This window comes from Amia ocellicauda, chromosome 12, assembly GCF_036373705.1.
Source record: "Amia ocellicauda isolate fAmiCal2 chromosome 12, fAmiCal2.hap1, whole genome shotgun sequence".
NCBI classification, from domain to species: domain Eukaryota; kingdom Metazoa; phylum Chordata; class Actinopteri; order Amiiformes; family Amiidae; genus Amia; species Amia ocellicauda.
The window spans coordinates 39,461,726-39,479,399 of NC_089861.1; the positions used below are offsets into that span (position 1 = coordinate 39,461,726).

Consider the following 17,674-nt stretch of genomic DNA (forward strand, 5'->3'; position numbering starts at 1 on the left):
CCTGTATTAATTCAGCAGGTTTTCAACAGGGGGGATACTGTAAGGGATACTACTTTGTTCAGAATACGGTATTGTTACATTAAGAACACCAGAGAGGTCTAATGTAATGGATGGCTTCGCAAACCAACTGAATTACTGAATCGCCTAACCTGCTGTCCAATCGGAATGTAGCTTTCTCGAGAAAAAGGGTGGGCTGTAGTTCGGGAAGAGTAGTCGCCATGATTAGTTGAGTGTGCAAATTGGAGCTGTGTAGTGTGCAGAGGAAATAAACATGTTTTTTATATGAAAACAATGAACTTTGTTTTTGAACACTGGCCTGGAATTGTGTATCTTTTCAAGTTTTTTTTTAGAAGAGACTGTTCTAGGTGCAAAGTGAACGGGACCCGTGTGACACGCAGTTAAGGAGAGCCCGCGTTGAACTAAGATGACTACAGTGAGATTTCCTGGACAAAGCTCGGGCAAAGGATAGCGCAGGGTGCACCTGCACCTGAGTTTTTGTCAAAAAGCATTGTGATCAGAGAAGGTAAAAAGGGAAAAACGCAAGTAAGCAGCAATAGCATTTTCTTTCTTTGAAGCATAGCATGACCATAGTTTTTCTATTGTATAAGTATCTTGGTGTAGGGGTGTCTCGCCTGTCCTGTAAGATTCGGGAGGGTAGGAATAGTTTAGTTATCCTCTCTGTTTACTTTTTGTGTGCCCCATTACTGTTAGTTCAGGTAGCCATTGTGAATTTAAATCTTGAACCCTACTTTGCCAAATTAGGTCACAGCTATACTTCGGTATGTAAAAAAATATATAACGCAGGATGGGCACATACCTCAAATTTGGGGGGTATAGGGACAAACTGTGTTGGGGGCGCTGACTTAGATCCTTTAGTTTCTCATCCATCCAAGATATCTAGCTTAGAACCCCTACAACAGCAGGACATTTACTAACTCCTCGTTACATATGGTTACCTATGTAGAAGCCCCAGTATAGACCTGATGCTGATGAAGTGAGGTCCGGGGGAGCTGGGGGGCTGCGAAAGTGAGGTCCGGTGGGGTCCAGGTTTCCTTCTTTGTTACCATCACTTAAGTTTACAAAGTGATCAAACACAAAGGCTTCTCTGACATTGTGAAAGTGTTTGTCCAAATCAGTAGGCAGTGGGTCCTCAGCCAGTCCAGGTTCAATCACAAAATTAGGGTTCTCAGTAAGAGTCCAAATCAAAAACGCAAGCAATCCTTAAAATATATATATATATTAACACAGTCAAAACCACCACAATCTTTCTACCCAACAAACAAGGAGAGCGAGGTAGGTCCTTATATAGTAAGTTTTAGAACAGTGGGTAATTTAAGATGGTTCTTGTGATATATCCTTCCCAACAAGAGCGCAGGACTAGGACACTGTCTTGTATGAGTGTCTGTTAGGTGGATGAGGAACTCATTGGCTGAGATTCAGATAATTATTACAAAATAAATTTTTCAGCACTTCCAAATCTCACAGCCACTGCAAATCTCGCAGCTGCTGTTTTATTTTTTCAGCAGTTGCACTTCAGGGCCACCGTAAGAAAGAAACTAGGTGTAACTCAAGTAACAGAAAGGTTGAGTACTTGTATGGTTTAAACGGGTCCACTGTGCCATCCTTAATGGACAAGTTTTCGGTCCAGAAATGTACCAGCTGAATGTCTCCATCCTGCCATCGGCTCCAGTGCGTCTCTTCAGTTTTCTGTGTCATTGTGCCCGCACCGTGTGAGTTCACCCGTGCACATGTTGCAGCAAACTCTCCAGTGTAAATTCAATGTAAAGTGCTCCTTTACTTTCCACGGGTGAAGCTGTTGCCTCTCTCAAGGTTTTTTCTAGTAGCTGCGCCCCAGGTAGACCCAAGTAATCGACGATTAATTACATTTTAAGATTTTATTCGATTTTAATCAACTTTATCGCTAAGTCGTTGGCAGCCCCGCTGTCGCTGAGTACTACTGTATCTGTAAGTGTGTTTTAATGACGAGGCGGCTAACGCCAGATGGTAGGTGATTGGATGTCGTACCAAATGTACCGCTGCAGCACTGGGTCATGAACGTCATTCACGGTTCTTGTAGTTTTCATTGCCTTCTCGGTTAATTGCGACAATCCACAACCGAACTACATTTCCCACATTTTCTAACGTAATAATGATTAGTGTAAAATATAATTATTATCAAAATCCTGTCAATGTAGTGTTTACTTATAGAGTTCAAATATTGTATATGCACTGTGCGCCCAAATTGTATTTCACACTCGCACAACATTATTTTCACTCACAAATTCGAGCATAACGCTCACACTGTAGAGCCCTGGGTTACCTATGTAGTAGCCCCATATAGACCAGTGTGTCTCTATGGTTACCTATGTAGTGGCCCCAGTATAGACCAGTGTGTCTCCATGGTTACCTATGTAGTAGCCCCAGTATAGACTAGTGTGTCTCTATAGTTACCTATGTAGTAGCCCCAGTATAGACCAGTGTGTCTCTATGTTTACCTATGTAGTAGCCCCAGTATAGACCAGTGTGTCTCCATGGTTACCTATGTAGTAGACCCAGTATAGACCAGTGTGTCAGGAAAAGAAAATTGTTGAAAATATTGTCAATTTGTATTATTTAAAACTGTAACAAACTTTGTTATTTCTTATTTAATTTGCACTCACTGTCACTCAATGTTTTGTCAATTTGCTGCATCATTCAGGCTTCTAAATGTGCTGTATTTGAACAATACCACTTAAAACACATGAAATACAGAGTATTCAAATTCCAGCTGCCATTTGGCCTGAACTGTAATACTCATTATTAAGAAGTCACACACATTGAGTGACATTGCCTTCAAGAATCAAAACATTTCATAAACATGGAACCATCGATCTTCATCGATTTTTACCAATCATTGTTTCATTATCAATTCACATCTGATTCATATACTCCTGAGCATTCTGAGGCACAACGTGAAAAGTAAATTTTAAAATCAAAAGTCATAGGCAGGACCATACTGGACTAGACCCAAAGAGAAACAGTTCCCACTGACTAGTGACTGACTAATGCAAGCCAGCTTGACTACTGTATAATTAACAGACTTCTCACTACGTTTGACACAACATTTGGCACAATGTGACAATTATAAGTCTAACTCTATAATACAGTCCATCTAATAGACCAGAGACACACTGGTCTATACTGGGGCTTCTACATAGGTAACCATAGAGACACACTGTTCTACTACAGGGGTCGATCTTAACGCGAGCCCGCTTGCCAATGGCTAGTGCAGCTCGCTGCGGGCCAGTACAGATTCTCTAGAACTAGTCCGTGTGGCTAGTGCATATTATCTTACGTTTTACAGCTGTTACGATTTAAATCCTCAGATTTTTCCTCGGTGCGCTATTCGGTGCGCTAGTTTCACGAATGCGTGCAACTGACAATGTGCCAGCGGTTGCGTTCGGTTTGTGTCCTCCAGCCTAACTCCGGTAGTATTTTATATAGAAATGTACTGGAAACGATCGCTACTAGCGCACGTCAAGATGTAATCGAATGTACCACTTGCAGCAGACAACAGAGGCAGTCTGTGGAGTGACCAGAGCATCATTAAACGTGAGTATAACCCTAAAACAAAGCCAAAAGACAAGAAAACGTGTGTATCAATCCTTAAATACAGTTGCATAGACCATAAATAAGCTACGTTAAAATACAAGTAAACGTATAGAGTGATATTGTGCAGTTAGGGATGGGCCATTTGGTATTGGGGGGGGGGTACTGGATTAAACTGAAGAAACCTTGTACATAAATCCTTTAACACAGTTGCATACACCATAAATATGCAACACCGTATTTAAGTCAATATATAAGCAAACATATATGATATAGATAGTGATATTATGGAGCTAGGGATGGGCCATTTGGTTTGTTGGGCGCTCACTATGGGTCGACCCTGGAGAGCTGTGGTGCAGGTGAGCGTTTCTCTCTCCTTATTTCCCTTTCTTCCTTTTCACTCTCGTCCTTTCTTGTGTTTGGTTTCAGCGCAGGGCACACACCCTGATTTCCAGTAACCATTCTGAACCGTTTTATTTTATTTCTCCAGGTATGGTGAGGACAATGACACTTTTAAAGTGGAGAGTTTCCCCAGCAGCGGCGATGATGACAATACCTAAGGAAGTGACGAGTGCCACAGAGAAGGTGACGTCAGACTACCACTCGGGCTCCACCTCGGTCTAAGACAGCAGCACCTGGGATGCCCAGCACGCCCCCCCCGCCACCCCACACACACACACACACACACACACACACACACACACACACACACACACACACACACACACAGTGTACCGGTACTGAGCCAGCACTGTCCCCAGTCCCCTGGATCCAGCGATAATATAGAGAGCACAGAATTCAAGTGAGAAAAGTAAATTCGGATAATTGTGAAAGTCTACAGAAGCCCCCGCACTGCGACTGTCTGTTTACTCTGATGGTGCTCAATTCATGTTGCCGTTCTAGACAAGCGGCCTGTGTCATTAATGCTGGCTGAACACGGCTGATCGTGGCACAGAGCGCCAGCAATTGTGAAAAGGCACATTAAATGGTTATGGTTCCTTTCATCGCTTAGCTGGCTTGCCCTGTGTGATAAATGTCTGAGCTTTTATCGAGATCATGTATTCTACAATTTATGACAGTTGAGCAATAACATATAAACTGTTTTGCAGGCGCCTGATTTTGTGTGCCAGCCTGTTCCAGCATGGCAGCAGCTACCCAGGAATAAGTGTGTTCTGTACATAGCGTAGTGCTTTGCCAAACATAGTGCATTGTTTCTCTGACAGCAGATGGTGAAAGTTATCTAATATGTAAACATTGGTACAGGATTAAGTTAGTAACTCAAAGGTGTTGCCCTTTGGGTCAGATTGCAACACAAGTGCAGGATACGCACTAAATTGCAGCCTAGTATATAATTTCCTGGGGGATTGTACACACCTGGGGCTTATACCAATCAATTAGCAACAAACAAATGATCCGGAGGTCCGATATAGAGCAGAGGAACAGCTTTCCAAAGCCCAGTGGGTCATAGGGAACATGTTGCCTTTGTGATTGAAAGATGCTTCTTAAATAATGCTCAATTTGCTCTGCTTGTGCAACCAATGCATATATTGTTAGAAGGTGAAATTGATACGCGGGATACTCATTTTGCTGCCCTTATCCTTGTAGAATTTGTAATTCGTGTTCAGATCCTTTATGGAGAAAAAAATATGACATTCAATGTGCATCAATTTACTCCTCTGGCCTCAAATGTCAATAATTGGGGAGCCCTGTGAGCACATTCTGCTTCTTATTTTGAAAATGGAAATGGAAAGCTTGTTAAGCTGTTGAGGTGCACCACTACACAGTTAATATGTTTATGCTGTCAAAGACTCTCCATTTAGCAATCTACACAACATTACTGAGAGGGTATCGAATTTCTGTAGCAAATTAACTGAACCACCAGTTTTTTTTTAAAAAGGAAAATTAATAAAATCGTCTTGAATGGTTCAAAAACTGTACTCCTTGGTTTAAGTACATTTGAAGAAAGAAAAGAATGAAATTATTAGAAGGGAAACCACAAAACTTGAGACAGGGGTGACAGGTAGCGGTGATCTGGGGAATCCATGCAGCAGGTCCGACAACGAGACACTTGGCACCGGCAGCACATGCTTCAGTGCTCTGGGAGTGTTTACAGCCTGTGAGTTTAACACTTCATGACCGACAGCTGCCCTTCATGCCAACACAATACACATCAACAATGACTTTCATCACCATGTTCATCTGGACACTCTGCACTCAGGGTGGGAATTATTTTGATTTTATTATTTCCATTTTGTATGTATTTCTTTGTAATATCTAAACAGGCACACATCAAACTCATAGACCAAATCAGATTGTTTTCATGTATATTACATATATATGTAAGCATTATTTTTATTCTTCGTTTCCAGAATCCAGCGGACAGTATACTGTGACTCAGACTCCATCAGTGAAATCTGTTCAGCCAGGAGAGACACTCACTGTGACCTGTAAACCCAGCAGTGCAGTGTATATTAACAACATCCTACACTGAGACCAACAGAAAACTGATTTATTTTGCCACTACCCGTCAGTCTGGGATCCCCATTATAGTGTTGGGCTGTGGTGAATGAGGGCCCAGAGTGTGAGCCATCTCTGAGTGACTGTGCTACACTGCTCCACAATATCACAATATGTACTGCTGGTCATAGCAATACAACAATAACAATACCCTGCACACAACACATGCCCTTAATAAGCTCCTTCTCTGTCAGAGGGCAGCCTGAGACACGTCTTGGAATCCAGCATGACTTCACTATTGACAAATAGTACATAGATTAAAAAAAAAAAGTTTCTACCTACTTTAGTCAGCTAATGTGTCACCTCACCCCTTTCTAGAAAATAAAATGATATTTGTTACATCAGTAATACTTGCATATCATATGAAAGAGGGAGACTGGGACACAGATTAATCTGATTAGACATTAGTATTAAACTGGGATCTCTGACAGGGGTAAAAATAGAAGAAAACCAGGAAAGTGTCCCACCCCTATCAAGTCCCACCTGTGTTCACAGCTCCCAACTCATCTAACTTTCTGTGACAGGATTTGGATGAAGGAAGCTGCTCTGCATACCTGTCCTCCCCGAGGTAACTGGATTTAAACTGCATTTTAGGTAACTTTTGTTTAATCATGCTGACAATGGATTTTATGTATTTTTTTCTTTGTTTTTATCCATCTTTAAACTATTGTTATATTATGATTTGTAACGTACAATAGTTTTAAAAGTCATCTGTCTAATTGCCACTTGGTGAACGGGTAGTTGGGGTTTCTTATTTGAATGGTTTCTTTTTTGGAGTTGAGTTGTTACAATGATCACGATTTGTTTTCACATTTAGAGTTTGGTTTGTAGTGTGGTTTATTTGTTTATTTTACTTCACTAACCCCAGTTCGCCTGTGGCATTTAAGATGAATAATTATTGAATCGTTTATTGCATATCCTGCTTTTATTCTTGGATTTTTGCTTGTAATAAACTGTTAAACATTTTGTACAATTTATTCCGGTCTCTGCTTACTTTTATTTGATTAAAAAGATCTTGTAGGGGGAAACCTGAGTTGTGCGCATTATATCTAAAACTATTTGGGCGAAACGAGTGGCATGGTCAGTAATTTAGCCAAGGGTAGAGTGTACACATCAGCCACCTGGTTACAATTATTATGATGCACAAGACAATATGAATTATTGTGAAAAAAAATATATATAGAGAGAGTCTGCCCATGATGACATCTGTCTAGGTCACTCACAGCAATAATTGCCCTCATAGAAATCTTGCACAGCGTCAGGGGTGGCGGCGGGGTATGGCTTGGTTAGGCTACAGCCCCACTTTAGCACCACCATGGAACAACCAAGAATATCACCGAGCAGAATAAGTGCCAGCCAGTTCCATTTGTGTCACTGCGTCATTGCTGCGTGAAACTGCGGACGTTAGCATGCAGTGTAGTGATGCAGCGCATCACACATTACACTGATCTGAGTAAAATTAGTTAACGCTAGCTAGCTATGTAAGTTGGTAAATTGGAACATTGTTAGCATTATTATGGATCGATCCAACCACGACAACCGGCAGATTGTGCTCCTTTGAAAACGTAAATGCCGAGTTTGAATATATTTTAAATAATAGGGTCGATTTGGAAACTGTGCTGACTTTGTCGTGTTTTGTGTGGCCTCGGCGGCCACCTCTTGTGCTCCGTTAATTACTGTAGCGCTCTCTCTCTCTCTATCTGTCTCTCTCTGTGTCTCTCTATATCTTTCTTTGTGTGCGTCTGTGTGAGGGGAGTGTGATGCGTGATGTACAATCCGCTGGGTTTGCCAGACAATGTGAACGACTTTAAATAGCATGCATAGTAATTATTGCCTGAACTCAGTAGTAGTGAGTCTGTTGCTCTCGATGTAATTTTGCGTGTGAAAAAAGGAGTCAGTGCAATCGTCTAACCCAGTGGTTTTCAAACCGGTCCTGGAGTACCCCCTGCCCTGCTGGTTTTTGTTCCAACTGCAGCGTACATTTTGTTGTCTCAAATTTGCATAGTAGTTATGCTAATCAAATATAATTTTGCTTAGCAACACGAGTTGCTTGATTAGCAACTTAAATTGGTCTACCAATTATCAAAAGTGGTGATTATTTGTTCTCACACAAACCCGCAGCGCAGCCAAGTACTCGGATATGGGCGTGTCTGGTGTAATTGGAAAGCTACAGCCCTGCCCTGTATGAGTGACAGACCCGCTGGCCAATGAGGGACGGGATTCGGGTAACAGGGCACGGAGTGCGGGCCGCCTCTCGGGCGTCACAATAAAATAAAAAAAATACGCGTATCTTAAAGGGGAGGTACCTCAGCATTGCTTATACGCATTTTCGATGCTTGATTTGGGACGGAAAAACGTATTTTAATGCATCGCAGAATCAGCGAATCGATGAAGAAAATACATCGCAAATGGAGGTGAATTTGTCTCACATTTTGCGATGTGAACCCTGACAAAATGTTCACTGCAACTGAGGTCTTAAATTGCTTAATTGAATCCTTAATTGACCTAACAAAGCAATATACCATTCAATTAAGTAATTAAAACCTAAATTGGAACAAAAACCAGCAGGGCAGGGGGTACTCCAGGACCGGTTTGAAAACCCATGATCTAACCCATAGCAGCCTAATGCGTGGTATTTCTAGCTACTGGGAAGGGTGCTATTTTATTGTGTATGTATTCACACTGAAATTCAGACGTTGCATTACGGGTTCGCCATCCCTGCCATAGTGTGTGTGTGTGTGTGTGTGTGTGTGTGTGTGTGTGTCAGTCCGACAGAGCAGAGCAGCGGCTGCAGCTGCGTGATTTCCAATGACACCGACACGTTCAAAAGAACCGTAACGTCGGAGCTCATCAATACTACAGTCTTTAATCATTTAGCACCGTGGCCCGTTTAATACCGGGTTGGTACACAGCCCTTCTCATGGCCAGTGAAGCAGTGTTTTATTTTCTTATCTAGTGAAGTGAATGTGCTAACGTTACTTAAAGGTTAAGCTTTCTAGCTGACGTTTTATTTGCGAGTCTACCAGCTCCTCACTTTTGCCATGTTCAGCTTCGCCTATCATACCTGGTGTTCATGCCTTGCAAGAAATGTGGCCATTGCCTCTCTGCTTCTTTCGATTCCTTTTCCTCTCTGTCCCCTGATTTTTGCCTTTGGTGAGGCATTTTGACTCGCTAGTCAGTTTCCGCTTTGCTGAGCTGCAAAATGCACATCAGTGTGTTCCGCACATCTGACTGGCCAAGTGTTTCGACCGCACCATTTTCACAATAACAGCGGGGGAGTGGGGTATCAGATGTCCCACTGCGTGAGGCTTCCTCTAGTTCAACTGCGTGTTGAGCTTTCTTTTCATACTTTCCCTACCATGGAAGATACTCTCAAAAAGTGGATACAAAATATTTGGTGTGAGCAGTTCAGCATAACCCCTCATACTATCGTCTGCAGTCGCCACTTTCAAGAGGAAGATATGAGTGAGCCTAAGCTCCAGGCTAAACGGTCCCGAATTAATAAATTGGACAGTTTACTGTACAACCATGATAATAAGAAATCAATTCTGTACAACATGAAAAACAGGACAAAAATCATTTCACTGATTCTAGGATTTTGAAAATGGGGCGGGGGCCATAAGGAGGCCATGATTATTACAGAGAGGTCTGCTAGGGGGGTCTGGGGGCATGCTTTTAAAATTGGTTTTAAAAACTCAGTTTGTAAGTCAAGATTGAAGCAAATTACAAGGATAAGCTGGGCTATTCATAACAATCCAGCATTAATGTACCACCATATTTGCTACCATTTGCTAGTGACAAATGTATTTTAAAATGAACACAATAGACAACGGTGATGCCTTCTTGCCATGAACACAAGACAATACAGACAACTTTTCCACCCGCCTCACCCCCAAAAGTGCTTCAATATGGACACATTCCTTGAGCATGTGTTCAGTGCAAGAGGGAATGGTATTAGTGAACAAAATAGGGTCCCCTTAATATGCAAAAATAAAGAAAATGCCTGACTGGAGAGAATGGGTACACAACTCCCCCCAACATCACTAGAATGCATCTTTAACACTGTATGTTAAGAAGTACCTTTTACAACAAAGTGTTATGACGTCAAACAAGTATTTACATGCAAAACAAAATCTATGTATTAATGTCTGAACAATAAGTTATGAGTGTAACATTCAATCCCTGGACCCTTATGTAACATTATATACTGTGCAAATATATACAAATAGGTCAAATAAAAAACAGCACTTATTTGTTCAATACATGGCAAAAAGGTGCTAAAATGATTTACCAAGAAAAGAACACAAAAACTTGTGAGCTAAAACATATTTTTTTAACAATCAATAACAAACAATAAATAACATTAACGATTAGTATTATTTTTACTAAAAAGAAAATCATATTTGTTTTAGTTAATATGATTAATGTATATAAAAAGTATTTACTTTGAAAAACCACACTATTAAATGAAAATACATTTTAACACTATAACAAGGTAATATAGTACAAATATAACTGAAGAAACAGTAACAGCTAAACACTCAAAGATAGAGGAGGAGCAACCTCCTCTGCCTCTGTGGACCAGCCTCCTCTGATGTATGGTAACCCTAAACTAGCTATCACCATTCATCAAATTGTCAGTGTCATAGCAGAAATAAAATCCAGCACAGCAAGAGTATTTCAATGGTCAACTTACTGCGCACTGTCTGGTCCTGAGACTGACCTGCAGTGCGCATTGGAGAGCAGAGCGCAGCAGCAGGTGTGTTTGATCCAGAACTGCTCTCTCGCACCTCTATGCACCAGCCTCCTCTGGTATGTAGGTAGGTAGCAGTGGCCACACTGAACACAGGGCCCGATCTGTAATCAATGTATACCAGTGATGGCACCAGTGACTTTTCTAGTCTTAAACCCCCCCCACCAAGAATTGGGTCTGAGTTCATGGTCATTGTGCTTGTACATTAGTGTATGCGTACAGTTACAATTTACAGTATCCTTGTATGTGCTCGCTTTGCTTTGTGGAATGATGTTCGTTGCTTTATTGTTGTGTGTTTCAGATGATCATTTTATCATTTTCAGAGTTAACATAACTATAGATTCAGCAATAATTTGGTGTTCATATGTGTGTAGTGTTATCGCTATTCAATATAGTGTGCCCAGTGTGCATAAAAGGAAACATGTTCAGCTCATCTGCTCTGATGTTATGGATATCAAAAATGTCAACCCTCCACAGACACACACACACAGAGACACAGACACAGACGCACTAATAGGGACAAATTTTACTCCCTCAATAAACAGGCGGACAAGGAATAATCAGGACCTGATTTAACTGAAATAATACCAAAAAAGTTTATTGAGCTACAACGAAGCGCTCCGGAGATGGTCACTGGGCAAGACACATCTAAAGTTTTTCTAAAGAACTTGCTATCATATACAAGAGGACTCCCTTTGGTTTCTGGGCAACTAGATGATGGTAATGAGGTACCTCAAACTTTAACACACACGTCTCCTGTGTCTTACATTATGTTCTTTCTATGTCCTTGGATGAAAATGTTTTTCTAAAAATCACCTGCACAGAACTACTGTACCTGTCCTCTCCGGAGCCATACACAAAGCTTAAATTCATATATGGGTTACACAATCTTGCTGCAACAATGGTGGGAATATAATATATTTGGCACTCAGACAGGGCACTGTCCCACATCACACACAGAGACACACACACACAAGCACAGACACACACAGACAGCCAGACAGACACAGACAGTGTGCTTGACAAATACTTCCCCTCACAGTCAAGTCAACATGAGCCGCATTATCTAAAAGAAGAACCCATCATTTCCTTTTGTGTCAATATCAGCGAGACAGGGATTAAAAAACACATCTGAAAATGCTACTTCTACAAGCACGCTGAGATGCCCCGTCATCAGTAGGCGTGCAGAACAGTATGGTGACAAATGTCTTGCGTGGCTCTGTGGCGCAATGGATAGCGCGTTGGACTTCTAGTGAAAAGGGCAGTGGTCATTCAAAGGTTGTGGGTTCGAGTCCCAACAGAGTCAGTGCTCACTTCATGAAACTTAGAGCTTGCTGGGCTTCCTCGTGACAGCCAGAGGTATCTTGCAGTCAAGTGCCTCGCTGATGCCTTCACTTCTTACTTTTCTGGAATGCCAACTTTGTCCCAAATCCTTGCTTGACTATCAAGACCTCATACGCTGCTTCTTTTCCTAGCCACTGTCACTGTACCAGTCCCCCTCCGTGTCAGTTGCATCTCCGGGAACAGCTGGATCAGGTGGCCTTGTACTTAAGGCCATGGACTACTAAGCCGTTGTATTTTGCACCCGTGGCTTTCTATCCCACCATCGTTGTGGGCATTCCTTGTTTGACATTTCTTGACGACTGACGCCGTGTACGTCCAATGGACAGTTCCAAGATTCGCAAGACAGAGCTACTTGTGCATTATTGCCCGCTTAACCTGGCTGCCTCTCGAGTGAGCAAAGCCATTTTACCAAATAGAAGAACCCATCATTTCCATCCGTCTCAAAATCAGCGAGACAGGGATTTAAAAAACACAACTGTAAATGCTACTTGTCAAATCACGCTGAGACGCCCAGTCATCTGCAGGCATGCAGAAGAGTATCTTCGTCGTACAGTTTTGTGGTTCTGTGCCACAATGGATAGTGTGCTGGACTTCTAGTGACACACACACACACACACACACACACACACACACACAGACACTACAATTCAATTCAATGTGCAAACAAGTTTAGCCAGAAGAAACAGAACTCTTTCAATCAATAAATCATGAATATACATTACAAATCGATTCAGAATATGCATAATACAATGTAAAAGCCAGACACAGGGATGGAGAGAATCTCTGGTTCCGTTGGTGTCCGGGCTTTATTGTGGTTCACAGGGTAAACGGGACAAAATACAAGGGGTAAAAACAACCAAAACGAAACATCCACACAAAACAGGGTGCTCCGGGCAGTCAGGGTTGGGAGTGTCAGTCCTCCTTCTCAGCGGGTTAGCTGCCTCCATCTGGGAAGGAGAGGGATTAAATAGAGAAGGCACAGCTGCCACTGACGTCACAATCGCCTCGGTGCTCATTGCCCGCAACCGTGAGTCCACAGCCTGTTAGCGAGGGAGTGACAACACAGCTGTGGCACATGAGCACCTCATCAGCAGACGTCAGCAGCAGCCGTGCCGTGACAGACAGCGGCCTGTCACATACAATTGTATATTTCCTGCGTTCCGTTCCTGCACTCTCTCATTCACCCATTCTAGCTGAGGCAGCCAGTGAGCCCACACACGTGCTATCCCTTCCTCTTCCTCTCACTTCACTGCTATATCAGCGATGACATCATAGAAATCTCTCACCTGACAGCAATGACATTACAGAGCACATACATTATGTCTCTCGCCACACTGTCAGTGTTGACTTTCTCGCTCAGTATGCCAGCTCTCCCGGAAACACTGCAATACGTGGATGAGTTTGTACCATTTTTGGATGCTCTACCCTGCTGGGGCGGAGCTGTGATCCAGCTGAAAAGCAGGTCAGGCATGTGGGCACCTGGGCAGCGAAAGATGTATTCGTAATGAAGAGAAACCCAGGTCCAACCCTCCGGTCCAGCCACAGACAGCCACAGAAGTAGTATAGATGGCGGCATCACTTATTTTGACAGCTGGAAGTCCCGCCCTCCCTATGAACCTTTGAACGGGAACTCCTCTCTCCTTCCCAGCACCCCCCTTGGGTTACCATTTGACCCTCCCTTGTCAGCCATCTTGGATGATATCGGCTATTTTGGATGTCAGCCATCTTGGCTGATATCGGCCATTTGTAAGGTCATAGGTCATCTGGTAAGATGGTAGCCATTTTGTTAGGGTGACATCCATCATGGTGAGTGTCCAAGTGCACCTCACCCTGCTGGTGTGGAGATGTAACGTTTAATAGTGTAAACTGTGTTTTTAAGGTTATATTGTTTTCATGATACTGTGTTGGAAAATTAAGAAATAAGAAAATAAAAGTTTTATATATTTTAGGTTATAATGTTATATGATACTGTTTAAGTAAATAAAAAGAATAAGAAAAGTTATATATATATATATAGGTTATATTGTCTTATGAAACTGTTTTGGTAAATTAAAAAACAAGAAACATTTTAAATATATATATATATATATATATATATATATATAAGTTTATATAGAGAATAAGAAAATAGAAGTTTTAAATACATACATATATATATATATATATATATATATATATATATATATAAGATTATATTGTTTTATGATACTGTTTTAGTAAATAAAAAGAATAAGAAAAGTTATATATATATATTAGGTTATATTGTTTTATGAAACTGTTTTAGTAAATTAAAAAATAAGAAAAGTTTTAAATATATATATATATATTTAAGGTTATATAGAGAATAAGATAATAAAAGTTTTATATTTTATTTTAGGTTAAAATGTTTTATGATTTGTTTTAGTAAATTAAAAAATAAGAAAATTAAAAGTTTTATATATATACAAGATTATATTGTATACATTTAAGAAAAATAAAAGTTGTAAATACACATATATATTTTATTTTAGATTATGTTTGATTATACTGTTTTAGTAAATTAAAAAATAAGAAAAATAAACGTTTTATATATATTTAAGGTTACAATGTTTTATGATACTGTTTTAGTAAATTAAAAAGAAATATGAATATTTACTCAGAGTGGGATTTGAACCCACATGTGTTTTTAGTTTATATGTTTTATGATTAGGCTTAGGATGATACTGTGTTTGCAAAATAAAAAGGTAAGAAAAAATCAATTAAGAAATGTATAGACTTACATATATTGCATGTCATTACATATATATTTAAGCAAACACAGATAAACACACATACCTATATCTCTTTAGTTTATATTTATCAATAGACAATAGAGAACAACAGTGAAATGTATAGAATTATATCTGTACATTTTGACCAGCACTGTACTTATTATATTTGTTACATTAGTGAATGCTCAAACGTAGCCTTAACATGTATCATATTTAAGAATATACTGCATTTCATTCCATTACACACACACACACACACACACAAACATATATATATATATATCTTGTTAGGTTTTATTTATCAATAGACACTAAAGACATGCACACCACTTTTCTTAGAGAGACACAGTGAAGCACTATTTGTGAATACTCATATGTAATAAATAATATATGTATATATGATTTGTTTGTGCTTTAATGTATAGAATTAATAAAATACACACACACACACACACACACACACACACACAATGGTGACTTTTATTGTGACAAACAAGCATTTTACAACATGGAACATAGTCAGAAGTAGAAAAAGATACTCCATGAAATGTTTTATAGATACTTGTAATCATTAATTTCTTGTTCACAACACCAACATTGGACAGAAAGAAACACTGACCTGTACAGAGTAATGTCATTTCCAGCATATTCCATATATATTCCCAGTTCCTTCTATTGGGAATCCGGTGTTGGCTTCAGCTGAGTCGCAGTAGCCTGTTAGGCACTGGCTCCTGGCTTTTCTATCCCTGTCTGCCCCTGTTGAGCATGCTTGGGAAAAGCAATGCAGAACCGTTATCCCTTCCTACCGGACTGTGACTTGTATACAGTTCATTCTATAGGTGGGAGTGCATGTGTTTTTTACACGTGTACCCCGCCATTGTACATAGTTCCCTAGCTATACTAGCTGTGCTGAGGGCCGCTGCTGCTGTATTCAGCAGTAGGCTTTGAGTTTGCTCTTGTGCCCCGCTGTGTATATAGTTCATTTATTGACATCATTAGAGCATCTGTTGCCGCTAGCTTCCGCAGTGGGTATCCTGCTCCTGTGTCATGTGTGTGGTGCATGAACTGGCTCCTGCGCCCCGCAGTGTATATAGTTCTTTAGAATATACAGTTGAGCTTGTCCGCTCCTTATTAAGTTTAGAATGGACAACTGCTCCTGTTGTTAGCGAGGGCACTCGTGCTTCGCTATGTATATAGTTCCTTTGCCAGCAGTCTGTGGCCCCGCCCTAGCTATGCTAGTGCTGAGGCCACTGCTGCGGTGTCCAGCGGAAGGCACTTGAGTTGGTTCTTGTTGGTCCACTGTGTATATAGTTCCATTATTCGTAATTGAACTATCCAGCAGTGGCTATCTAGTCTGGGTAGCCCGCTGTATGTTGAGCACGGGCTCAACGGACTGCGACCTGTGCTTATATGGTGTGGTCTGGGTATTGGCCCTGCTCCTAGCCCTGCTAGTAGAGCAGGAGACTGCTATTACTAGGCTTCATGGTAGGCACAAGGTCTTGTTGCCTGTGGATACACCATTGCTTATTTCTTCCCAGTTCAGCGTGACTGTGGTCTTCGCGTCTGAGCAGCCCAGATGTGGCCCAAGGGGCCCCTGTGGTTCTATCATAGAGTTGGTACGGCTCCTAGTAGGTTCGCCTCGGGGCAGGCTCTCTTACCAGCTCGCTGCCTCCTCCCTTGCGACGGTTTGGTTATACTGTAACACCTCCCCCTTGGGCAGTGCTTCTGACTCGAAAGATAACGATAGGTTGCGTATGAAACCCCGGTTATCTGAGAAAACAAGCACTGCCCAAGGGTTGCAAGCTCGCGCAGGAGTTCAAGCTCCCGGCAAAAAGAGGAAGTCCTTGTGCAGACGTCACCTTTTATACAAACAGGAAGTGGAAGGGTCCTGTTTGAGTGACGGGCACAAGGGCCAATGGCAGCTTTGATAGACAAAAGTCTTCGATGCGTTCCAGCGATGCACGCTGAAAACCCCTCCCCCTTGGGCAGTCCTTCTTTTCTCAGTTAACCGGGGTTGCATATGCAACCTATCGTTCTTTGTCTATGGTTAAATCCCTCTCACTTTGTAACTTTTACTAGTAAGTCAAATTGAGATTTTAAAAGTTGGTACATGTGAGTCAGAGCCAAGAAGGTTGAATTCAGACTGTAGGTTGTTTATGTACATGGGTAAATTACTTTTGCTAGCCTAGTATAGAACTATATACCAATGCTTTATTGTCCTTCAGGCTAAATCATTTTGTATACCAAACAATGGTGAGTGACATATTCTGAGTAATGTACTTAAACTAGTGCTAATCATGCTCTGAAACCAACCCATAGAGAACAAGGTGAAAACTGGAATTAATGGCAAAGCACAGCCATAAACAGTCAACATAATCAAGCCCAGTTAGAAATATAGATGTCTAATTATTTTGAGCACTAATCTTACATTTCATAAAGAAAAGCATTTAATTCTTAGCAATTGTTAGGTGTATGCTGTACGTATTCCAGTTAGTTCACTGTAATGACAGAAATGAGAAGTTCATTTCTTTAGCACACTCACGGAAAACCATTTATTTTTAAACAGTTACTAGATAGCCAGTTTAGGCCTTCATCTTAGTTATTTCTAATAGCAAGAGTGCTTAAAATTATTAATTGAATTATATATCTTTGTTCCCCCTTTTTCTTACTGCTCTCATAAAATAACATTTTATTCAAGCAATAACAGGGTAGCCTAAATATA

The 17,674-nt window shown here is 41.0% G+C and overlaps 1 non-coding gene across 1 annotated transcript; it reads left to right on the top strand.

Annotated features, from left to right (window-relative positions):
- Nucleotides 1-12,073: 12,073 nt before the first annotated feature.
- trnar-ucu (transfer RNA arginine (anticodon UCU)) lies at nucleotides 12,074-12,164 on the top strand. The gene is given in 2 exon segments: nucleotides 12,074-12,110; nucleotides 12,129-12,164. It is a non-coding gene; the product is annotated as a tRNA-Arg (tRNA).
- The last annotated feature ends 5,510 nt before the right edge of the window (nucleotides 12,165-17,674 follow it).